This window comes from Physella acuta, unplaced genomic scaffold, assembly GCF_028476545.2.
Source record: "Physella acuta isolate Inbredline_101_S28 unplaced genomic scaffold, ASM2847654v3 ptg001658l, whole genome shotgun sequence".
NCBI classification, from domain to species: Eukaryota; Metazoa; Mollusca; class Gastropoda; family Physidae; genus Physella; species Physella acuta.
The window spans coordinates 75,618-102,493 of record NW_026733171.1 but is presented as its reverse complement, the minus strand read 5'-3'; the positions used below and the strand labels follow the sequence as shown (position 1 = coordinate 102,493).

The 26,876-nt window shown below is 38.6% G+C and overlaps 1 protein-coding gene across 1 annotated transcript in view; it reads left to right on the top strand.

Moving 5' to 3' along the window:
• The first annotated feature begins 14,379 nt into the window (after nucleotides 1-14,379).
• Nucleotides 14,380-26,876, top strand: part of LOC131929636 (uncharacterized) — a 38,678-nt gene continuing 26,181 nt past the window's right edge. The window contains exon 1 of the mRNA XM_059285931.1: nucleotides 14,380-14,503. The gene's annotated coding sequence lies outside the window, so the exon portion shown is untranslated. The remainder of the gene's footprint in view (nucleotides 14,504-26,876) is intronic.

Here is a 26,876-nt window from a genome sequence, read left to right as displayed (position 1 = left end):
CCTACGCCACTGGATATGTTGAAACTAGATCTAGTATGTGTGGAACATAGAACTAGGATATGCTGAACGTAGATCTAGGATATAATGAAACTAGATCTAGGATATGTTGAAAGTAGAACTAGGATATGCTGAACGTATATTTTACTATGATGAAACAGAACCAGCTGATAAGGTGCACGCTTTAAGTAAGTGCTGACCTATAAGGTGCTGGTGTATGGAATCATGAAAAAGTGAGGATGTGGTTCGAGTTGTGTCATGGACTTCCTAATTACCTGATTGTTCTAGACACAAAGATTTTTTTGTGTGTGTTGTGTTGGAGATAAGGTTTAGATTTGGGTGATTTCTTGACACTGTTTACTTGCTATTGTGGTGATGAGAAAGGAAGATACACATTATTACGTTAAATTGCGTTTTTACTTTCTCGTATATACGAAGTATAGAGAAAGTATTGTAATCGTGCAAAAAAAATCGAGATTTTTACAAATCTCGACGTTTTACACCTCACTGATACGGAAAAACATAATTTTGCAATCTTGTCCGTATGTCTGTATGTCTGTGTGTGTGTGTGTGTCTGTCTGTCTGTGTGTAAACACGATTACTTGAGTACCGTTACAGCTTGGCTGATGAAATTTCATATATAAGTATTTTATCAAAATCGTAGATCCGTATCAAGTTTTGAGCGATTTCCGATAACCGGAAGTGTTTTTTTTTTTACTTTGAATTTTTCAAAAACCTATAACTTAAGTACTTTTTCAGATAGATAAATGAAATTTCACATGTAAGTAAAAGATCTAATTCTCTACCTTCCGTTTACGCTACTTCCGATTTCTCAAAAAACTAATGTAAATTTTTAAAGTACTAATAATATTGTGCACTATTATGCACTTTTTTATTTGGCGTTCACTTGGTGTGCAATTATTTTTTCTACGAGATTTTATTCTATTTTTAAAACTGTAAGTATTAAAAATTGATTAAGAATATTCGAGAAAGTTTAGGGGAGATCACTCTCGGTTTGTTAACATTATGTCAGTATCAACTATGACGTATGTCGTGTTAATGTTTATGGTGGCAGTCTTTTGTTAAGTGTCGTGTTGTTTTATTAATTACCTTAATTATCGCCAGTGTTTCTTCCAGACTTTTTTCTCCGGTGGGGGGGGGGGGGGGGGGGGGGGGCACTTGAAATTTTCGGGGGGGGGGGGGGCGGTAAACTTTCTTAGGGAGGGGGGGGCGGACCCTGTTAAAAGTATTTATTTTCTATATAAATTATATAAATTTCATTCCGTTCGGGGGGGGGGGGGCGGTAAAAAAATTTCGGGGGGGGGAGGGGGGGGGCTGCTTCCCCCCGTAGAGATACCTGGAAGAAACTCTGATTATCGCATATTTTTTTACCTAACCAGAATGTAAAAACAATTGTGCGAAAATAATTTTTTTTAAATTATTTTTTAAAATATAAAAACAATACCTTAAAAGGATCATTTTAAAATGATATAAAAGCTTCCTTAAAATTTTTTCAATGGTTGTAAAATCCTAACATAACATACATTTTATCCACAGGTTTCCGTCAGTATAAGGTCCACCCTGTGGACTTAATACACAGCCTAAATGCCCACACCATCGACTGCTTGATTGGACGATAGATCGCATGATTGCTAACCCGAAAATATCGATTTCAGATACCAGGTTCGAATCCACCCAGAGCTGAAGTGTACCTGACTCAAACTTGGGGAAAATAGAGACGACTGGGTATAGTATTGACCACACTATCCCTTCATATATCGAGATCACATAAACAGGTTAACTCTACTTCATCGGCCCCCATAGACCGATAGACATGAAAGGGCAAGTTTATCTATTTCTGCCCAGGTAGACCCCCCCCCCCTACTAACCCCTAACATGAGGACAGATGACTAGCTGTGACGTCACTTCCTGTCTCCTCTAAATCTTGTTCTATCTCTCAAAATGTAGTTTTGAGAAAAACGCATCTGAAGTTTCATGTGGTCTGATTCTTATATTTAAACTGTTCCAATTAATTTTGTTTTAGATAAAATGTTAAAGGGCATTAAGCAATGAGCATCCAAGTTATTTTTATTACTTTGTGTACCATTAGAAGACCATAATAATTATTTTTCACTTTTGAGATAGAACAAAATACGACGAAAGTGATCAGGTTTCAAAAATTGTATAATGTTCTAAGTCAAATTTTGTGTTTTTTAGGCAGTTATAATAGCTTTTCTAGAAGTATCATCTACTTTTTGTATGAGCAATGTCTTCTGGTTTTCTATCCTATTGTTTCCGGTCTTTACTTTCATATTTTTGATTACCGCAATGTGCAAAAAATATTTTTTGCACTACATTACAGAACAAGTAATATTTTAAGTTGTAAGTATGCTTTTGCATACAGAATTTTGATTTAATGTATTAATAAAATGAATTCACAAGTCAATAGATAGGTTCAATAGATTTTAATGTTTTAATTCTACACCATGAGCCGTTTAAAAAAACAAAAAAAACAAAAATAACAAAAATAACAAGAACTTGTAATAATGAATATTGAGAAAATACATAAACTTTGTTTTTATAATCAAAACAGTTTAAGCAAAAATAACACTCGCCGACAGTGCTTTAAAAACGTACTGTTAAAGGCTTTGTAATTTAGAAATTTTCTGTCAATCATTTTTTTTCAAATCTTTCTTCTTTTCTGCTGAATTTAGGGAGCCCACTTTATTCGACTGAATTGTAAACTCCGGTATACTGGGAGATGTTTCAGGCTTTTCTTTTCTAAGTGTTCTTTATAAGTGGGTTTGTGCATTAAAATGTAAAGTTTATTCTGTAACTTTGGCTTATCTGCATACCTTAACATAATTTGATTTAGTCAGTGGCGAGTCTAGTTAGGGTGACACTCGGTGTGGTAACTGAGGGTGTCAACCCTCCACCTCTTACAATTTTACATTTTTGGTTTTGTGTCACCCCTCTACCCTATAATTTTATTTTAAGATTAACTGGATAAAGAATTATATTGGCTGTAAATTTTAGTGTTTTTCACATTGGTGTCGCCCTCTAAATGGCGTCACGTGCGGATCACACCACGCCCCCAGCCTTGTGATACAACTGGAATTAAAGTATTAATACAATAAATGCAAATCTCAGGAATTAGCTTAAAAAATAATGTATTAATTTTACACAATATACACAGTTCCCTAATTAAAAAACAACCAATCTTGTAATTGAATATTGAGAATATACATAAACACTGTTTCTTTTCTCATAATGATGCTGCGCAACTTGAATACAGGCAGCGCCAATATCCATATCATTGACACTGCATTTCCAGGTCTCTGTTGTTTTTATTGTTCTCTTTCACACTTCTCTGTGGATAGAAATAAAGCTAGACTACATCAGTACAAAGTGCAAAAACAGAAGGACTTATTTCCCCACCCCCCTCTGCTACACTAATACTAAACTGAAAACCAGGAATAAACTTATCATGGTTTTAAGACTAATAAGTTACTAACAATGAATTACTTTACATTTTGATCTGTAACAAAGACATTGTTTTCATCATCCGTATATTGGAACACTTCCTCATTATGATTTTGATAATATAAATACAAAGTAAACCCTACAGATACTATTAAACTACTATACTACTAAACAATACAATTAGTATTAGTATAGGCGTATACTACGGTATACATTAACAATATTAGGCCTATTATTAATTAAGATATTTTAACAAACTTTGAACTAAATATGTGTAAAATAACACAGTTAAGACAACATATAAAAGATAAATATACTTACGATTCAGGATCTGGTAATTCAGTCAGTTTATTTGCATGACAACCAAAATCGACTACAAGGTGTTCACACGCCGCCATTTTGATCAACGACGCACAAGTCACATGACTTAAACAGCTGATTTCATTGGCAGAATCGGACATAGAACATTATAATTCTAGCGTATCCAAGGAAAATTTATGCGTTAATTTTATATAGATTATATACTGTTAGAACAGAATCATATTATAAAACTGACATAGAACAAGATTATACTGGCCAAATGCATCAACTTGTAGTTAGAACAATGTGAAATTGAAAAGTTTGGTAGGAAGCAGATGACTTAGAGTCACGTAGATAAGTGGAGATTGAACATAGTGCTTTTCTACATCATAGGGTTGAGTTTTTCGAAAAAATCAAAATTTGTAGTTAGAACAAGATAATACTGAGGGGACGTAATACCGATTGAATCTCGCGCCAACTGGCCAGGAAAGCGCTGCATCGAGTTTCTCCACTGAGTGAATATGACAACAACGGAGGTAAACTTGCCAGTTGGTAATTGTGAACTGTTTTCTGTACTTTCAAAGTCACATTAAGCACTGGATCTAAGTGCATTAGCGGCTACGTCGTTTGAATCTAAATGGTGTTGGCGTCGTTAGCCTTTTTGTAATATTGTTCTCGTCATTCTGTAAAAAGGAAAATATTTTTTTACAAAGTTGAATTAATTGTATTTTAATTATAGGACGGCGTAGACAGATGTTGGGGCGTACGACTACTTACCCAAACGTCTCGAGTTCGGATCTGTGGCTTGAGAACGTAAGACCTCCTTGAGTCAACCCAGCTTATATGGGTTCCTGACTGACCTTAGTGCACCAATTATTGATAATTTAACGTAAAACATACAACTAATTCTTCTGACAGAGCGTGGGGATGATAATAGGGGAATGGTGGACGCCAGAGGGAATGAAAAACGCATGCGGGGAACGATGGAAGCTTGAAGCTTGAAGGGAAGGGTAGAACCATGAAGGGAATGGTGGACGTATGAAGTGAATGTTAACGCATGATATAGGCATGAAGGGAATGATAAACAAATGAAAGGAATGATAGAACCATGAAGGGAATGATAAACCCATGATATAGACATGAAGGGAATGCTAGAACCATGAAGGGAATAGAGGGCGCATGAAGAGAATGATAAACGCATGCGGGGATTGATAGGGGCATGAAGTGAAATGATGAAGGGAATTATGGAACCCTGAATGGAATGTTTATTAAAGCATACAAGGATTGTTCGAAACATGAAGAAATTGATAGAACCTTGACGTGGAAATGATTAAAAGCATGAATGGTATTATGGACGCATTAAGGGAATGCTGGTAGAATGAAGGATGTGCTGGTCACATAAGGGAATTAAGAACGCATGAAGGGAATGAAGAACGCTCACAGGAAAGGATAGACGCAAGCTAGGAATGATAGGTGCTTACAGGGAATAATAAACGCCGGTGGGGAAATAAAGAACGGCAGAAGGGAACGTTAACGCCGGCAATGTGATTAACAAAACCTTGACACAAATATGCCTTGGGACATTCTTGCAGTACTAATTAGCTCCTAATTATTTAACGAGGCGCGTCAACATATTTAATTAACCAGTGTGATTGCAGAAATTAAATTATGACGTGTGGTGCCAAAAAGGCACAGGGTGTGTGTGAATTTGCCAACACTGATAATTGCTGACTCCAACTCACGGGGCGCTACCGGTTGACAAGGGAGTTAATTTGACACTTTTTACCTCCCTTGACAATGCGTGCAACAGTGGAACTGAGTTTATTAAGTTTGGAATTTTAGCTACGTGTTTGGGGAAAACGAATAGAACGACTGGTTTAACAGTTACTCAAACAATGCTCAGAATTGTCCGATTTAGTCACACGGCTAATTTAGTCTAAGGACCGGTTCAGACCGGACAACTGACTAATTTAGCCGAATAACCAAAAAATAAAATAATTCGTTTAAAAAATGGTCATGCTAATGCGCTAATTAGCGAATTATCTCGTTTTAATTTTTAATTAAAATTTGCCGATTCCATTTTGTGCACACGGCCACAAAAATCCCCACACAAATTACCCACTCCAAACCCACACAAATATGTTTCCCAACTCCACACAAATGCTACACTCTCCCCCCCCCCCACACACAAATACTTACCTTTGCCCCACATAAATGCCTAGCCCATCCCCAAACATCCCCAAATTCTACACACATGCCCGCCCCTAACCCTTCTCACAGTGACGCCCCTACCCCTTCTCCCAGTGACGCCCCTACCACCTCTGTCGAGTGACGCCCCTGCCACTCTTCCCTAGTGACGCCCCCGCCCCATCTCCTGAGCGACGCCGCTGCTCTGATTGCGTCCACACGGTGTATCATTAACCCCCAGCGACGCCCCTACCTCTTCTCCCGAATAACAACCCTACCACCCTGTCGAGTGACACCCCTGACCCTTCTCCAAGTGACGCCCCTGCCCCATCTCCTAAGTGACGCCCCTGCTCTGATTGCATCCAATCAGTGTATCATTAACCCCAGCAGCCCGCGGCTCCCGTCCACTAACTTCTGCTTCAGAAAGCACTTCCGCGCCCAAATCTTCCTCGCTATTTGCATCAACGCCACCTACGCCAGGGGGCGCGCGCGTTACGGCAAGGTCACGTGTCCTTGATCCCCGGCTCTGATTGGGCACACGAAAAAATTGAGTTCACCGGCTATCAAAGTCTTGTTGACCGGAAAAAAAATTATACGGATAAGATGAAAAGGAATAATATTATCGGGAAAACCCGATATTTATTTATAGATAACGTACTACATCAAATATCGTTTGCTTCATAAATTATTAAGCAGTTTTTGTGTGAAGAAAGTATATTTAAAATTACAAATTTTAGTTGTGGTTTTTCTAATGCAACGTTGGTGGATAATTTTGGCATTCCCCCCCCCCCCCCCTCCATCCCCCTCCCCAGTGGTAGCGCTGCAGATTATACTAACACGTGTTATTTACTTTTGCCCAAAAGATTTATACCCTAATGCGTTTTCAAGAATACTGTTTGTGCCCAAATGGACGTTTGCCCGGGTGCCGTTTGAATAGTTACCCGAAAAATTATTACGGGGTTAAAAGGGATGTGATGGGGGGGGGGGGGGGGGGGTAATAAACCTGGTAATAATCTATTCCGACTTTGAAAGTTTGGTAAGTGGTAAGGAGTATTGACGGGGGGAGGGGGTAATCGTCCTTAACTCACCCTCTCCCGTCCTTGACTCACCCTCTCCTACCATCACTCACCCCCACTCTCCCTCACTCTCCCTCACTCTCCCTCACTCTCCCTCGATCACCCCCACTCACCCCTACTCACCCTCAGCTCATTAACATCAACATTCATCATTGTTCATGTCTTCCATTAGCTCAACTTCACACACCCCTTTAGCTCATTCACAATATACATCATTGGTGTTGACCACTTAGCTCAACCTCACACAACACTTACCTCATTCACAACACCATTTATCATTGCCCATGACTTCTATTCAGACATTACATGTTATTACACTGTAGGTATCTTTACATAGATACAAATCTATTAGTATCTTTATATAGCTACATATCTATTGGTATCTTTACATAGCTACATTTCTATTGGTATCTTTACATAGCTACATATCTATTGGTATCTTTACATAGATACATATCTATTGGTATCTTTACATATCTAATGGTATCTGTACATAGCTACATATCTATTGGTATCTTTACATATCTAATGGTATCTGTACATAGCTACATATCTATTGGTATCTTTACATAGCTACATATCTATTGGTATCATTACATAGATACATATCAATTGGTATCTTTACATAACTACATATCTATTGGTATCTGTACATAGATACATATCTATTGGTATCTTTACATATCCATTGGTATCTTTACATAGATACATATCTATTGGTACCTTTACATAGCTACATATCTATTTGTATCTTTACATAGCTACATACATATTGGTACCTTTACATAGCTACATATCTATTTGTATCTTTACATAGATACATTTCTATTGGTATCTTTACATATCTACATATCTATTGGTATCTTTACATAGCTACATATCTATTGGTATCTTTACATAGATACATATCTATTGGTATCTTTACATAACTACATATCAATTGGTACCTTTAGATATCTATTAGTATCTGTGTACCGTTTTCTGCAGGTTTATGAGTTTAAAGACACGATCAATACGGTAAGAATGATTGAGGGTTTATGGATGGGTGGAGACTGGGAGTGGGGGTGTAGAGGGGGGAACCTTCCACGTAATAAACTATGGTCACGCTAACGTGAAATACAAACCCAACCCTCCCGGGGAGGGGGGAGGCGTGTCATTAAGTGGAACAGAAACCTACAGTTAGCAGAGGTATTGCATGGCGCTGAGATACTGAGGTGTGCAGAGGTATTGCATGGCGCTGAAATGGTCTACAGAGGTATTTCATGGCGCTGAGATACTGAGGTCTACAGAGGTATTGCATGGCGCTGAGATAATGAGGTCTACAGAGGTATTGCATGGCGCTGAGATACTGAGGTGTGCAGAGGTATTGCATGGCGCTGAGATGGTCTACAGAGGTATTTCATGGCGCTGAGATACTCAGGTCTAGAGAGGTATTTCATGGCGCTGAGGTGTACAGAGGTATTGCATGGCGCTGAGATACTGAGGTCTACAGAGGTATTTCATGGCGCTGAGATACTGAGGTGTACAGAGGTATTTCATGGCGCTGAGATACTGAGGTCTACAGAGGTATTTCATGGCGCTGAGATACTGAGGTGTACATAGGTATTTCATGGCGCTGAGATACTGAGGTGTGCAGAGGTATTGCATGGCGCTGAGATGGTCTACAGAGGTATTTCATGGCGCTGAGATACTGAGGTCTACAGAGGTATTTCATGGCGCTGAGATACTGAGGTCTACAGAGGTATTGCATGGCGCTGAGATACTGAGGTCTACAGAGGTATTTCATGGCGCTGAGATACTGAGGTGTGCAGAGGTATTGCATGGCGCTGAGATGGTCTACAGAGGTATTTCATGGCGCTGAGATACTGAGGTCTACAGAGGTATTGCATGGCGCTGAGATAATGAGGTCTACAGAGGTATTGCATGGCGCTGAGATACTGAGGTGTGCAGAGGTATTGCATGGCGCTGAGATGGTCTACAGAGGTATTTCATGGCGCTGAGATACTCAGGTCTAGAGAGGTATTTCATGGCGCTGAGGTGTACAGAGGTATTTCGTGGCGCTGAGATACTGAGGTCTACAGAGGTATTGCATGGCGCTGAGATACTGAGGTCCAAAGAGGTATTTCATGGCGCTGAGATACTGAGGTGTACAGAGGCATTTCATGGCGCTGAGATACTGAGGTCTACAGAGGTATTTCATGGCGCTGAGATACTGAGGTGTACAGAGGTATTTCATGGCGCTGAGATACTGAGGTGTGCAGAGGTATTGCATGGCGCTGAGATGGTCTACAGAGGTATTTCATGGCGTTGAGATACTGAGGTCTACAGAGGTATTGCATGGCGCTGAGATACTGAGGTGTGCAGAGGTATTGCATGGCGCTGAGATGGTCTACAGAGGTATTTCATGGCGCTGAGATACTGAGGTGTATAGAGGTATTGCATGGCGCTGAGATACTGAGGTCGACAGAGGTATTGCATGGCGTTGAGTTGGTCTACAGAGGTATTGCATGACGCTGAGATACTTCGGTGTACAGAGGCACTGCATAATGCTGAGATACTGAGGAGTACAGAGGTATTGCATGGCGCTGAGATACTGAGATGTGCAGAGGTATTGCATGGCGCTGAGATACTGAGGTGTACAGAGGTATTGCAGGACACTGAGATACATGTACCGGATGTCCTGCGACAAAAATCTGAAACAATACTATAATTTATTACACATAGTCTATGTAGCCCTATACCAAACTTGTACCGATTTTCTGTGACATACATCTAGAACATAACTTTTATTTATTACACAATGCCTATGTAACCCTATACCCAGTTAGCATGCCAAACCTCGATATATTATCTCGTCAAATCGCGTTCCATCCCATAATGTCACCACGCCCTGTTCACGTGACGTGCCAGCAGCCAATCAGAAGATGCCGGTTAGCCTCATTTTCGTTTGGTACTTCATAAACGATACAATATTTTGTTATCTTTAAGTAAGAACAGAGGCGTAGCGACACTTACGGCGCCCGGGGACAATTTGGCGCCCCCTCGGGAGCAAATTTTCAATTTGCACCCCCACCCCCCTGAAACTTTCGATTTGCACCCCCCCTCCCCCCCATCAAACTATAATGCAAAAATGAAGCTAAAATAACTTTTTAATTTGTTTTTTTCATCCCATTTTGGCGCCCCCTAAGGTTGGCGCCTGGGGACATATGTAACCCCCTGCCCCCCCCCCCCCCCGCCCCCATCGCTACGCCTCTGAGTAAGAAGCATTTTCTTTTAAATTTTTTAACAATCTACACTACAGTTTCGTTAAAGGGTATTTGTCTGAAAAGTCTAAGATTAACAAAAATATATTTCATGCTAGGGCTTTAAAACAAATTATTTCTGCCTCTTGTGTCAGGAAAAAAATTATAATACCTGTCCATAGGCTACTTGAGAAAAAGAGTGTAATGAACTCTTGAACTTGACATGGGAGCGAAATTATTGATAAATCACATGAATTCGTGACGAGACTAACATGTAAACGTTTTTTTTAAACTGATTTTTGTAACCAATGCGAAATAGCCTTAATGGAATTTTATGCCGACTAGCATGTGATGTTTTACTTTTTTTTTAAATTACTTTTGCGATTTTTTTAATTGATCTGAAAATTGCTCAATTAAAGTAATCATTTTAAAGAAATAGCATTGCTACTAAAGTACGATTTAAAACGAAAACAAAATTCTGTTAATGAAAAAAAAATCATCGAGTCCCTTAATTTATCCCTGATATTCCAACTACCATCTATAGTCAAAAACCTAACCAAAACTCTCTCATTAAACTCATCCGTTATCCTAATTTTTGTCAAAGCTCTAAGCTAATCTAAATCCCAATACTTTAGTGGTTTAATAAATGCGGCTGGCAGGTACCTTTAAGCATTATATATTGATACGAATCCACAACATAAATGTTAAGCTAGTACTAATATTTAGTTGAAAGTGTAATAAAGCACTAAACATCTATTAATAGACAAGATTATTAAAACACGCAGGTGAAGATGGACCAGACAGGCCCAGAGTAGAACAGATGGAAACATCTCGAGGCAAACGTTAGATTAAAACCCAAAGGAAAGTGAAGAGTAGACATAGGCTAGAGATTGGCTGTTGAAAGGGAAGCTAGGGCTGTAAGGCTCACATGGGCCCAACTAAAGAGAACAGATGGAAACATCGCAAGGCAAACGTTGGATTAAATAAGACAAATGGAAGAGAAATGTTCATGCCTGGAAAATCATAGAGTGCTGTTGAAAGCGAAACAAAGGCTGTGATACTTACATGGGCCCAACTAAAGAGAGCAAACACAACAGAGTCCTATGAAGAGGTGTAGCTCCAGTCCTTTGCTTCTTAGGGGCTTCACGTGATTATGTCAGGAAAGCCATGGTATAAATGTATAGTGCTATAGTCTGATAGACGATTGGATGGTTGCGCTTTCGAAATCAAGGCCCAACGTCTGGGCAACAAGTTGAGAAGAACCAGAGAGTTGAGAAGACCCCATCTCCCCACACAGCTGTTGGGTGCGGCGGCACCTATAAAGCTGAAGTCATAATCTAGACAACATCATCAAATGACTACATCACAGCTAAACCAGATCATAACTAAAACACATCATAACTAAACCACATCATAACTTAACCACATCAGAGCAAAAATACATCATAACTAAACCACATCACAGCAAACCACATTATAACTAAACCTCATCATCAGTAAACCACATCATAACTAAACCACATCATCAGCAGACCACATCATCAGTAGACCACATCATCAGTAGACAACATCATCAGTAGACCACATCATCAGTAGACCACATCATCAGTAGACCACATCATCAGTAGACCACATCATCAGTAGACCACATCATCAGTAGACCACATCATCAGTAGACCACATCATCAGTAGACCACATCAACACTAAATCACATCATCAGTAGACCACATCATCAGTAGACCACATCAACACTAAATCACATCATCAGTAGACCACATCATCAGTAGACCACATCATCAGTAGACCACATCAACACTAAATCACATCATCAGTAGACCACATCATCAGTAGACCACATCAACAGTAGACCACATCAACACTAAATCACATCATCAGTAGACCACATCATCAGTAGACCACATCATAACTAAACAAATCATCAGTAGACCACATCATCAGTAGACAACATCATCAGTAGACCACATCATCAGTAGACAACATCAACCCTAGACAACATCATCAGTAGACCACATCATCAGTAGACAACATCAACCCTAGACCACATCATCAGTAGACCACATCAACCCAACCAAATCCATTATAGAGCGTCAAACCCTCGTTAATTTAACCACCCCCCTCCCTACGGCTCAGCTTGTCAATGTAACCAGCATTAACCATCCCCCTGTCCCCCAGTCCCCCATCATTCTCCTGTCAAGTACACTCCACCAAGCCAGTTAACCTTAGACTAAAAATCACTATGTGATTACGTCCCTTATAAAATTATGGTGTTTGTTGTTTCCCTTTAATGTCGGGTTTTGTTTTCATTATTTCCATCACACATCCCTTTGAGAAAGTAAATGGAAAAAAGACTCTGTTATACGTTATATTGGAGTAATGGCTAGGTTTAACTCTAGAGTTTAACCTAGAAGTATACAAATAGAAAATATAACATCTAAACAATAATTTAAAACATGTATATCAGTTCTCTAACAGACTGTTATCACGAAACAACATATACTTTTACATGAAAGCACCATATTTCATATATAGGCCTATATATATATGTATATATATATATATATATATATATATATATATATATATATATATATATATATATATATATATATATATATATATATATATATATATATATATATATATATATATATATATATATATATATATACACCAACCAGCCCCGCACACAACTGACCAACACAAACTAACAACACTTAAACATTAACTAAACAAAGATGCATCGATCAGACCATGACCATCACAACATTAAGTTTCAACCCCCCCCCCCCCCCACACCATCCCACACCACCCCCTCCCCACAGAGTACAAAACAACCGGGCCGACATCGTTTAAAGCTGGACCAATCACGCGAGTTTAATGAAAGATTGAACGCACGGTCGTAGTTAATGTTTCATGAAAGTGGTTAACCCTACCCGGAACCGGCTCGCCGGCTTTGTAATTCACGGGCTTTTAAACAAGGTGTCGCTCCAATCAACTCTCTGTCACGGAGCGTTCAAGGGAAATAACTTTTTTAGATTGAAAAATTTTTGTACCTATCTCATTATTAAGGCAAAAAAAATATACTAGCTGTAAATGTTGTTTTTATGTGTCGAACAAAATAAAGAAAATATTGTGTTATTTTTCTTCAATTTTTTTTTTTTAAAACTTGATTGATTAGGAGGAAAATTGCAACCGTTTAAATTGAACCGATTTTTTTTTTCAAACTTGACACGAAGGTTAAGTCCTCTTGTTATTATACTTTGCCTTTAGTAACTACTCTGACCTCTAGTCATGCTACTTTGCCTAAATCTAAATCTAAATCTGACCTCTGGTCATGCTATTTTGCCCCTGAATGCCATTCCGACCAACGCTATACACCCCAACCCCATTTTAATTGTTGCCTTTTTTATACGTCCATAGGACACCACTTTAATCACGTTTTCTTTTAGACAAAATTAAATTCTCCATGGGGACATTTGAAACTTCCGGGGTAGGTGGAGGGCACTTGAAATTTACGTGGGGTGGACACTGATATTTTCTTTATTAATACTGTGCTATGCTCTCCTTTGAGGGAGGGGGGGGTCGGTGGGTGTTCATTGTTGCCTGAGGCGTGACGTCATTTAGGGTGGTCAGGCTTTTAGTGACAATGTGTGACGATGGGCAGGGGGATGTAAAAATCGTCACCAAAAAAAGTGTGACGTCATTTATGGATGACCTCTAAGATCCAACAAATTAAAGTTAAAATTTACTAAGCAATCACTTTAAACTTTTTTTAAAAAAATAATTAAATCATTTTATGTAACCCAAACAATAGTTAATTTCGCCATTTTTAATGTAGAGTTACTCAACGTCCAAAAAAAAACACCTTTCAGCATTGTCTCCCTTGAACGCCAGCATGGACGCCACGCTGCGCGCGTCGCCTAGCAACCAGCGAGTCAATGCACTTTGCCGTGCTCTCGCATTTCTGCGGCGTGCGGGCCCACCGTCGCGCGGGCCCCTGACTCCCGTTACAGGGGAGAGCCCCACCTTTCTGCGAGACTCACATCTTTCTGGGACCGCAGATGTACACATTCTTACAGGTAAAATAGATTTCAGTTTTATCAGGAGTAAACTTCCTCAATTCGACTATGGAACCGATTTACTGTGAACTTCGTTTTTCTGTTGGATTCTAGATGGACCAGTATTCATTCTTAGAGGTACTGAAAATGTGAAGTTTTTACATGGTATAATAGAATTTCCTGTTTATTTTTTTTAAACTGAAATTTTGAGTTGTATTCACGTGTGGTCTTGTAATATTAAACTTCGTTAAATAGTGTGGTTTGTTTACTAAACGTGAGTCTTCTTCTTCTTCTTCTTCGTTCTTAATTATTAGTGTTAAAGTAACATCTATATATATAATTCTCTTCTGGGAGCCGTTAGAAAACAAGCTGCAAGCGCGCGCCTTGCAGTCCCCTCTTTTCCTCTCTATTGCTACTGAAAAGCAGAAAAAACAACTAAATAGCGGCGTATGATGCACCGCGGGTCGGCTCGTTAGATTCTATTCCAGCAGGATAAATGAAAATGTCTTTGTTTATGTTTGTTGTATGTGATAATGACATGGAGTTAATTAAAAATGTGTTTATTAGTGTCGTATATCAAATTTTTAAATCATTTTTAATAATGTGTTTTATTCTTTCTTAGTGTTGTCTAGACTAGGGTTGTTTAATAAATTATGTCCGTCTTTTTAATAGCCTTTTCTATGTATGTCTGCAGCTCTGTCGAAGTTAACTTGTGTATTACAGCTGTGTATTAACTCGTGTCTTGCCTAGTGAAGTCTGTCCACTGTTTCTTTCAGACATTTTTTCTCAGGGGGGGGGGGGACTTGAAATTTTCCTGGGGGAGGAGTCTAAATTTTCCCGGGGGGGGGGGGGGCGGACACTGGTAAAAGTATATATTTTCTATATGAATTCTTTTTTGTTCGGGGTGGGGGGTACACGTTTTTCGTGGGTCACAAACCCCCCCCCCCCCCCATCCCCCGAAGAGATGCCTAGAAGAAACTCTGAAACATTTTAAAACCCTGATATTTCATGGAGCTGTAAGTCCTTACTATAGACCCCTTATAGGTTACTGTACTTAGATCCACTTTAGCTAAAAGTTGTTATAATCAGAGCTTCTTTTTCTTGTTCTTCTGCTTCCTCTTCTTCTACTACTATTACTTCTTCTTCTTCGTTCTTAACTTAGTGCTGAAAGGGATTCCCTCCAACACCATTAATTCCACGCGTCAACTGGTTATGCTCCATGATCTGAGGCTATATTGACATTGCATGTATTAAGACGTCGTTTTATGTGTCGTTGACGTGGATGGGGTTTATGTGGGGTATTAGGTGACCGTCGACATGGACGTCTATATCTTGTTAGTAGAGATGGCCATTGGTCATCATTTTTTTAAATTTTAGCTTTCAACGTTTTACGAAACATGTTTTTTTTTTTTATATTTTTCTTTAAATATACGTTTCTTCTTCTTCTTCGTTCTTAATTTTAGTGTTGATAGGGATCCACTCCAACACAATTAAATATTACGTATCAACTAGGTATGCGCCGTTGAGGACATTAACTCCTATTTCAGCCTGCTTTTCTTTTTTTGGATTTGCTTCCATAGTCTTTGTCCAAACAAGAACAAACTACAAGGCAGCAGTTGTTTGATTTTGGAGTTGTCTTTTAAAACCTTTAAAATCAACACCTGAATTTTAGTTCACCGAGATAATTGACGAAAATTTCAATACCAATTAGAAAAAGTCGTGAACTAATTTATCGGCACAATACTTAAACGAATACCTGCAAGGTTTCACGGTGTATGACATGTTTTCAACTTATTATACCCTCATTACAATTCTTCAATTCGTAATTGAGTTGTTTCCCCTGTACGTAATTACGCCCCTTGATAAATTCAATCAATAGTGTCTCTGTTTGAAGGGGAGAAAATCCATGGTTTATCAAGTACTGGTTTATCTGATTCTGCGGGCTTTATTTAGTCGCGGTACAGTCCATGTGGACACAACATGCCGAGGGTTGGAAGTTGCTGGCTTCGATTATGATGATTGGGGTTCGATTATGGTGATTGGGTTGTGACCAGATTTTTTTTTCTTTCGCGCTTGTTAGAAAGATAAGGTGTTTTTTTTTCTGTTGGTGTAGTTGTTAGGGTTAGTTAAGGTTGGTGTTGTGGTCTGGGTTAGGGGTAAGGCAGGGGTCAGGGAGAGGATTAAGGTGAAGTTGATGTCTAGGTTTTAAGATAGAGTTGTAACTATGTTGCGGATAAGGGTCAGGTTAGGGTTAAGGTGAAGGTTAAGGCTAGAGTTAAGGCTAGAGTTAAGGCTAGAGTCAAGTTTAGGGTGACGATTAGGGTAGGTTAAAGGTTAGGGTCATGACTTAGGTCTATATAAATCACGAAAAGATTATCGGTAGAGCATTGCTAGTCTAGTCTCTCTTGTCCTCCCTCTTTCTCTCTTTCTCCTGCTAGCCTCTCTCCTTCTCTCTCTTCCTCAATCTTTCCTCATTTTCTCTCCCTTTCCCTCGCTCTCTCCATCTCTCTATATCTTTTTCTCCTCCTCTCTTTTTCTCTCTTTTTCTCTCTCTTCTCTATCCCTCCCTCTCTTTCCCCATGTTTTAACCCGTTCCGTCGCCCTCTCTCTCCTCTTTCTTCCCCTCTTTTTCTCTCTCCCTCCCTCTCCCCTCAGTCACCCTCCATCACTGTCTCTCTCTCTCTCTCTCTCTCTCTCTCTCTCTCTCTCTCTCTCTCTCTCTCTCTATATATATATATATATATATATATATATATATATATATATATATATATATATATATATATATATATATATATATATATATATATATATATATATATATATATATCGTACACCGCCTATTCCAGTTCTATCAATGCCCTTAAGCCAACAGCTTGACCCGTGGGTCTCCATCAGCTCTCCCTCCTCCACAAGTTCAATACAACCCCAGGTTCACATATGGGGGTCAGTTAACTCAACAGGCGACCCACAGTCTCAAGCGTGAGTACCTATCTCATGACTTCCAGAACAACAACCGATTTTTCTAGACCATTCTTTTCCAATCCCGTAGACTCAATATTTCTGTTATTAGATTTCATAAATTTAAACTGGTTTTATTTCTACTGAAAAGGGAGGGAACTTGAAGCAGGACGAAAAATCAATTCAAATAATTTGACATGCATTCAGAAACTGTCGGCCCAAGACAGATAATCAGATCAATTTTTTTTTTGGACAAATGTTTAAAGATCGATGGTTTAGAATAGGTTTTCAGCAATTAATTTTTAACAATAGGGATTTTTTTCGCGCCATTTTGTTTCACAGAGGCTTTTCGTTCCACTGTCTTTGGGGGAAATTTTTCACTCATATTTCTTCTACAGTTGTGAATACTTCAAAAGAATGTTATTTTGTTTATAAATAAATTCCTCGTTTTTTTGTTTCTTTATTTGTTTATTTAGTTAAGTTGTTTATAAATTTGTTTATACATGTGTTTGTTTATTTGTTGTTTGTTTGCTACTTTATTTGTTTACTTGTGTGAGTATTTGATTGTGTGCGTGATTGATTGTGTATTTGACTGTGTGTGTGTTTGATTGAGTGCGTGTTTATTGTGTGCGTGTTTGATTGTGTGAGTATTTGTTTGTGTGCGTGTTTGATTGTGTGTGTTTTTGATTGTGTGTGTGTTTGATTGTGTTTGTGTTTGATTATGTGCGTGTTTGATTTTGTATTTGATTGTGTGTATGTGTGTTTGAATGAGTGCGTGTTTATTGTGTGCGTGTTTGATTGTGTGAGTATTTGTTTGTGTAAGTGTTTGATTGTGCGCATGTTTGATTGTGTGCGTGTTTGATTTTGTATTTGATTGTGTGCGTGTGTGTTTGATTGAGTGCGTGTTTATTGTGTGCGTGTTTGATTGTGTGTGTGTTTGATTGTGTGCGTGTTTGATTTTGTATTTGATTGTGTGTGTGTGTTTGAATGAGTGCGTGTTTGATTGTTTGCTTGTTTACAAACGTAACCATTCTATCAATTATTTTTTTACAATTTTTTTTAAAACCACAATCATACACATAATTTATTTTCATTTTCGTCTTTGTTATAGGGCTGGTAAGTAGGTCACCAACCAGTTCTACGGCTCAATAAACTTGCATGAGCCATAGAACTGGTTGGTGACCTACTTACCAGCCCTATAATGTTATAGGTTTAGTGAATATTTTCAAACTCAAAGAAACGGAAGAGAAATTTTTTATATCAACGTTGATTTTAGCAGCACTAACTCTAGAAACACATCAAATACAGCTATACATGTTCAAGCAGTTGCGTGGAAGAGAGACGATTATTCTGTGTTTTGTTTTACGTTCTTGAGTTTCATAAAACGTAGAAAAAAAGACTGTTATCAAACCTTTATTTATTTGGGAAAGGGGGGGAGGGGAGGTGACACCATGAAGTGCCACAATCGGTGACGCCGACCTAGCGACGCCTCTGAATACCATCAAGCCACTAACATTAGTTTTTATCGTTGATGTGAGAAAATATGTTGTTTTTTTTCAGCTACATTTTAGCGCAATTTCCATACTGGCAATTGCGTTTAATAATTCGTCATTTCTGGATGGATGGATGTGTGGATGTGTGTCCGCAGCTTTAAGTCGTATCTCCTCCTCAACGAAGCAATATCGAGGACTAGTTCCAAAAGCAAATATGTTAAGCAAGTTCCGAGGATGATTGTGGGCCAAAAATAATTCCGGAGTTCCTTCCTGGATTTCCCGGAAAAGCTTAAAAACCTCAAAAACATGCAGTTTTTGGCCCATATCTCGGCAACCAGACCACTTAGCGACTTGAAACATTTACCAATCGATTTCTGTCATAATTTAGAACAATATTGCCGAAGAAAGTTTTCAAAAATATCCTTTCGTTCGGTCACAAATTTTTGTTTTAATATATTTTAAACTGAGCATCGTGTAGGCCTACTCGTTAAAAAAAAATCATTTCCGTTGATATAGGTTAATATAGTTGTCTTTTTTTTAGCGCAAAAAAATATCCTTTCGTTCGGTCACAAAAAATTAAAAATCGTTATGGATAACATAAGGAAATTGCGCTTAAATTGTCACTAGACTTTTTATTAACTTGTTTTTATAACTGGCATTAACAAATCTATTTACTGCAAATTTAGTAGCAGCTAATCTGGTCCATTTCGTAACATGGGATTATATGTACACATCATTGAATACTTAACTTTCAAAACAAACCATTAGGATTATCGGTACATGTAAAACGGTATACCAAATTTTAATTATTAAACATTATATGAATAAGAATTTTAATTTCAGCTCATTGCTCATACAAAGTGCGGTAGAATAAAATTTAAAAAACAAACTGAGTAAATCACATAAATCATTTATTATCGTTCAAGTTTCACTTTCTAGTTAGCGTTTTATAGAATAAAAAAAACATTACGTTGTAAATATTCATAATACTTGTAATGTCATCTAATCACAAACCAGTCTATACTCAAAATAATCGGAGTCTAGATTGGCCGAGGCAATTTTTTAATCAGTTAGAGTCACAAGGAATGATTCATTACTCCTGACAATTTAAGCTTGTCATACTTAAAACCTTTTTTACTAATCCTCTCATTTAAATGTATGACAGCTGCCACATGATATCCTGCTACATCTGTAGGTATAGATGGTAGCTGCAGTGAAGGTAATACAATTAGTCAGGTAGTGTTAGTTGGTTGGTGCTGACGAAGACCTTGGGTCGAAACGTCCATACTACCTGTAATTGTCTTTGACTTGTGAGGTAACTAACACTATCTGTTTTATCACTCACGGTCACATGTGTAGAGCTCTCCTAGGTGTGAGTGTGAGCCCACATCTGCTATCCCGTCCTACAGAGCATTGCTCATGTTTGGTCCAACACGTTGTTGTTTTTGTTGGTTCAGCGTGAACAAGGGCTGTCTCACGCCTAAGTGGTGTTTTTATATCCATCAAACACGTTCTCTGAGCATGTTCATTGACTTAGATCGTGGCCTAGTAGTAGAGCGCTAGACTGCTACCCTGAATGTCTCGAGTTCGAATCCGGGTTCAAGTCAGTAGAACGCTCGTGAGTCCACCCAGCTCTGATGTGTACCTCACTCACTCAATGAAGATGCGGCAGGGCATAATACTGACCATACTATTTCTTCGTATGTCAAGGTCACAGATACAGGTGAACTCTATTTCAATTGACCGTCTGGACCTTCAGGTCAAAAAGTGAACTTTACTTGTTACTACATCTCGACTCTTATTGGCTGGTTGTACATGATCATTTAGTGAACTTGAGTGAAATTATTAGCAGTCTTTGCGTTATTGTATAGGTGGTTGCGTTATTATCATATTATTATTAGTCGTTGCGTTATTATCAAATTTTTATTAGTCGTTGCGTTACAGTAAACCACACAACTATGTGAAATATTTGCCACACATACACACACTCACAGTAAACCACGCCAGTATTTGATACCTCGCCACACTACGCTAACACTTCTCCTTCACCCAAAAACAAACCCTCTTTAATGCCCTGTAAGGTTCAGTTTAGTGCATAATTATGACTCGTTAGCAACCATAATTTAATTAACTAATGAAAGGGGTCATGTTTTTACACGCATCACCTCAACCTATTAGCCTTTTTTATTATCTCCCATTAAAAGGCGCGAATTCATTACAGTAATAGCTATGGGATTACCCGTTACTATTAATACTTCATCAACATATTCGATTTGTGCTAGTGTTTATTTTAGGCTTGCTACAAATGGCGGTCATTAGTGGTTTATGTACGTACAAGTCTCTAGCGACAGTATGGGTGATTAATATGTTTGTAAAGTAAATGTAATTGATTAAGATTATTGTAGTTATTGCTACAAGAATTTACACCGAAGAACAGATTATATCAGTAATTTTCATATCTGCATCGGACAATACCATAAGAATGAACTTTCTATTATCATATGATGATAGCTGCTCGTAATAATTATTATTTTATATTTTTATTACTATAATTTGAGTAGCTTCCAACCTAGTAAGACAATATGCACACACATAAAAATTAAATAAAAACAAATTACGTTTTGTTAGACTTTTTAGTTACATAGGTAATTTCCTAAGGATAAAAATGCATAGTAACAACATGGAATGAAAACAAAATTAATTTAATACTTTCACAAGTGTAGTTCGAATCCGGGTTCATGTCAATAGATCGTCCCTGAGTCCACCCAAATCTGATGGGTACCTAACTCTCTTAAGGTTAAGTAAAGGCGGCTGGGCATAGGGCTGACCACACTATCCCTTCAAATACCGAGGTCACAGAAACAGGTGAACTCTACTTCACTTGCCCCATGGACCGTCAGGTTCGGAAGAGGAACTTTAACTTTTCTTTAAGTGGAGTGTCCTTGATTCAATAGTAACATTGAAAATGTCTTAATCTACCTTCATAGCTTATTTGTATCGAGTGACAAATACACAGACGCACCTTGTTAATTGTTATATTAGCTGCACCACCCCACATCAACATCTCTCCCTGGCCTCAAACAACCCTCATCCACCCATTCTTCACGCACGAAATTTCAACCACTCTTATATCAACTTAAGACTTACCTACTATGTCAAATAACTTATATGGTTTAACATTTTCTTTGTCTGCATTCCACTGTATTCCAATTAACAGAATGCTACGTGGAATGTCTATCAATAATAGATACTAACAAACCACATTAAGAAAAATATATTTATTTACGTAATGACACACAGCCTCCTGAAACTCTTCTTCGTTTTTTGATTGTAACATTGAAGATGATTTCCTCTAAAACAAGTATAAAATGTCAACATGTTATGTGCCATATGGCTCGTTTACTAAAACTTCTGCCTGTTTTTTCTTTTGGATTTGCTTCCATAGCCTTTGTCCAAGAAAGAATCTGAAAGGCAGCAGTTGTTTGATTTAGGAGTTAATTCTCCTTGATGGGTTCCTGTCCCCAGCTAATGAGCCTCATTTGCCCTGGAGTAATTTTAGGTTAATTATATTCAGTAATTGAAAAAAAAAATATTTCTTTAAGCTGTAATAGAAAGATCGTTCAAAGCTGACGAAATCTTTTCAATGCCTTTTAGCGTGTCTGTGGTGGGAAGGGGGGGGGGGGGAGGAAAGGGGTGTGGGTGGACGTGCATTTGTGCCGTGCGTGTACACACACACACACACACACACATATATATATATATATACATACATATATATATATATATATATATATATATATATATATATATATATATATATATATATATATATATATATATATATATATTAACAACGTCTGCCGCATGTCGTGTCGACATGACATAGTAAACCATGCAGACGATCACTAGCAAGATAAAATATACCGGCCTGTGAAAAAAGAGATGTTCAGTTACCGAACTTTGTTTTGAATTTACATTCCGATACAAGCATGTGGAGATCACGTTTATTTATTTTTTCTGTAGCCCTGGTTGGTTTTTGTCTGTTTAAAACATCTTAAATGTCTTTTTCTATCCAGTTTTCTGTGGTCTCTGGGAAGTCTCAAGATGCAATGTAAACATTTTTATGTGTAATTGATCTATTTTTTTGTCCCCAACTCATCCCAACACCCATATATGTCTAGTTTTTATTTTTTCTAAGAAGGCTACGCTTTGCTAAAGCCCTTCATTTCTCCTCTCCCCCCCCCCCCCACTCGCATCCCCCCCTGAGTTTAACATGTACATCTATCTGTCATTTACTGTAATTTACCAACAGCCATCACTCTATTTTGGGCTGTTACTCGCTTTATTAGGATTTAATAACTAGGGGCGACCATTCTGTTTATAAGGGCAGTAATCACTATTTATGAAAGGGGATTCAGTCTGTTCTGTTTTAGTGGGATCATTCTCTTTTTAAAGTAATGGAGCTTAGTTTCATAGTCTTTGTATCATGAGTAAATTATCTATTTTTTTTAAAAAAAGGGGGGGGGGGTTAGAATGATTTTTTTCGGGCGGAGGAGGGGGGGTGCAATTTAATAGTTGCATTTAACTCTATTTATGGAAGACAAATAAATGTAGATTATTCTAATTTTAGCGGCCTAAGCACCTCACACACCATCCTCCATTACCTCCACAACCACCACCACCAAACACCATCATTACCATCGCCAAGTTATTAGCTTATAAACCCCATAGAAAAATTAAATCTTAACCCGGCCCTAACTTTAAATTTCAACTCACCTTCTACGACTAAATAAATCGTATACCTAAAAACCGAACAGTTTTCAATCGATCCATGATCAACTCTACTTTACCTGCCACAACTACAACCTCAACCGCTTGTTTACAACTCCAGGGAAGGGAGATAAATCAAAATGTCTAAACGTCGTGTTGGTTTTAAAAAAACATCGATTCCGAATCTACGGAATCAAACAAACGAGGCGATTCTAGACTCGTTTAAAATGCATTACAACTAAATCGCTAATCACACGAGACGGAAGCGATTTTTTTTTTACTTTAAAAAAATGTTTTCAAGCTTTTTTCAATTATTTTGAAATTAGTTTTGTTAATGTTTTTTTTTAATATTTTTTTAAAAGTAATTTTATGTTGGTTAATTTGATTGTTGTGATTTTATTAAAAGCCGTCAATGGCAGATAAAACGATGACCAGGCTGCATACAAAAGCCCCGGATAAAAGGGAACCCTAATTGTATTTTCTCTCTAACGCCCAGCATGTGTACATTTTAACAGGACAAGGGCGCCGGCATATTTTCTCACAGAGGCCCTTCAGTGGAGCAGCGCCCAGTTAAACTTAGCAGATCACAGAGAGTATGGAGCAGCAGTCAGTCACAACACAAGGCGGGGGCGGGGGTGGCGTCCGCATCTGGTGACGCCCTTCAGTAGTTGACCACAATTTTTTTTAAAAAAGTAATATTTACTGTCTAAACAAGTTTTATCCAGTTAAAATAATTAAATAGACGGCGAGAGGGGGTGGCACGAAACCACAAATGCACAATTGTTGTAGGTGGGGGTGACACCCCAGTTACTGCACCAGGTGGCACCCTTCAGGGGTGACATCAAATAAAATAATCGTAAAATTTACTGTTAAGACAAGTTTTAACCAGGTAAAATAATAAAATAGAAGGTGTGAGGGGATTTCACTAAACTTAAAATTGTTGGAGGTGGGGTGGTACCCCAGTTACCCCACCAGGTGACACCCCACCTAGTTACGCCACTGAACAGGAAAAAAAAATAACACCTGACCCTTGACGTCTTAACCCGTGTCTTCGTTGGAGTGGAACTAATTGTGAAAGTATTGTAGGCGAGAAGATGGTAGCTGCAGTAGAGTTGATGCAATCATTGTAATTAGTAATAAACCAGGTAGTTATTTGCATACTAACAAATTAAAGATAATTACAGATACACGGTAATTGTCATGTAATTCTCTTATATTTATGAATGCACTAACACTCTCCGGTTTAATTAATTACTAGTAGGTGAGGGGAGGGCTACCACAGCTACAGTGGCGTGGGTAGGGGAGTGGGGTGGGGCGTCTGCCCTGGGCGCCGACCTTTGTGGGGCGCCAACAGCGGTAGAAAAAAATTAAAAAGCTCATTTTAAGTTGGGTAATTGAATCATACACAGTAACTGTTAAGTAGGTAAACTGCTGCATGGCTTTACATACTACATCAATTGCGTTGCCCCCTAAAATATATATAAATAAGAAAATATATAATCTTACAAATATCCACCCGCCCCACACCCGGGAAATCTAGTCAGCCCTTGTTTAAAGTTTCAAGTGCGCCCCCCCCCCCCACCCTGGAATAGAAAAGAAACACTCCGAGCTTTCTTAAATAATTGGCAGTACTAAGAGCAAGATCAGCGAAGAAAGTTTTCAAAGAATCTAGGTCAGATTTTTAAGATTTGTTAGGCTTATTTTATATAATTACTATTAATATGCATAATAGCTTTTTAAGAATCAGCATAAAATGTTAAAGGTAAATGCAAACACGAAAGGTCAAACATCAATGTTGACAATTCGAAAGGTCAAAAGTCAATTCTAACAGTAAAAAGTTCAGAGGGCAATACCAATAGCAACTAAGGTCAATAGACAATGCTGACAGCACAGAGGGTCAAAGGTTATTGCTAACAGCAGGATGTGCTAAAGTTCAGTGTTTTATTTAATCGCTGTAGCAAAAAAAAGCCAGTGAGTTTGCCGTGCTGGATTTAATTAACTCAATTATTTCATTAACCGTTGATTGTGCTGTGGGGGATCCAATTAAAAGGCATCCTGCAATCTGTCCGGAAATTTCCGGTTAGCCAAGGTACGGTACGTTACTCCGTGACGACACCGTGACGTAGATTGTCGTTCCAGAGTTATACAGGGTGAAGGTCAATGGGTTGTTGATGTGTGTAATCACCTTCTGGATTGGGTGCCGGCATGGAGACCAATAGAGATGTGTTTCATATTCAGGGTTAAGATACACGCACACATACACTTACACTTACACATACACACGTACACGTACACGTACACGTACACGTACACGTACACGTACACGTACACGTACACGTACACGTACACGTACACGTACACGTACACGTACACGTACATCTACATCTACATCTACATCTACACCTACACCTACAACGACACCGACACCTACACCTACACCTGTATCTACACACACATTTATGTACGAAAGGTATATGAAACCGAAACATAAATCGCATAGTGTAGTCTGTAATTTGAGCTAAAATTTAAATGGTATCATATGGCTCGTCGTGTGATATGTGATCGATGTACTTCATGTCTGTATTTCGTCGTCCGCCCTATACCTATACATCTATATACAATCAAGTGTGCCGCCCGCTCTACTTTCTATGATATCCTTTGGCGCCCCAACAACCTCAAAAGCATTTCACCCAGGCAAACTTAATCCAGTGCTTTGTACGTGTGCATGTATACCGTTACTAAAGACTTCAGCGCTTCTGGACATAACTGCCCGCGATTAGAGGCGTAGCAAGTGGGGGGGGGGGGCAGGGGGGGGACATATGTCCCCGGGCGCCGACCTTAGGGGGCGCCAAAATGGGTTGTAAAAACAAATTAAAATGTCATTTTAGCTGCATTTTTGCAATTTGAGGGAAGGGGGGGTGCAAATCGAAAGTTTGAGGGGTGGGGGGTGTAAATCGAAAGTTTGAGTGGGGGTGCAAATCGAAAAGTTGAGGGGGGGGTGCAAATTGATAATTTGCTACGCCTCTGCCCGCGATACAGAACTTTAAAACTGGTTTTCTTACTCGTGGATAGGGTTGAGGATCAAGAGAGCGGGTCTAATTGATTGTGTTTAGGTGCAAGAGAAGGTTATCTCGCCTTGGGCCAGTTAGAACATTGTTGCAGTGGAGGGACATGGGGGATTACTTTTAATGGGATTTCTGGCATTGTAGATTGTGAGGTGTAGTGTGGTTGGTGGGGTATGGTGTCGTTGTTGTGTAGGTGTGGGCTTTTGTGTAGTTTGATGTTTA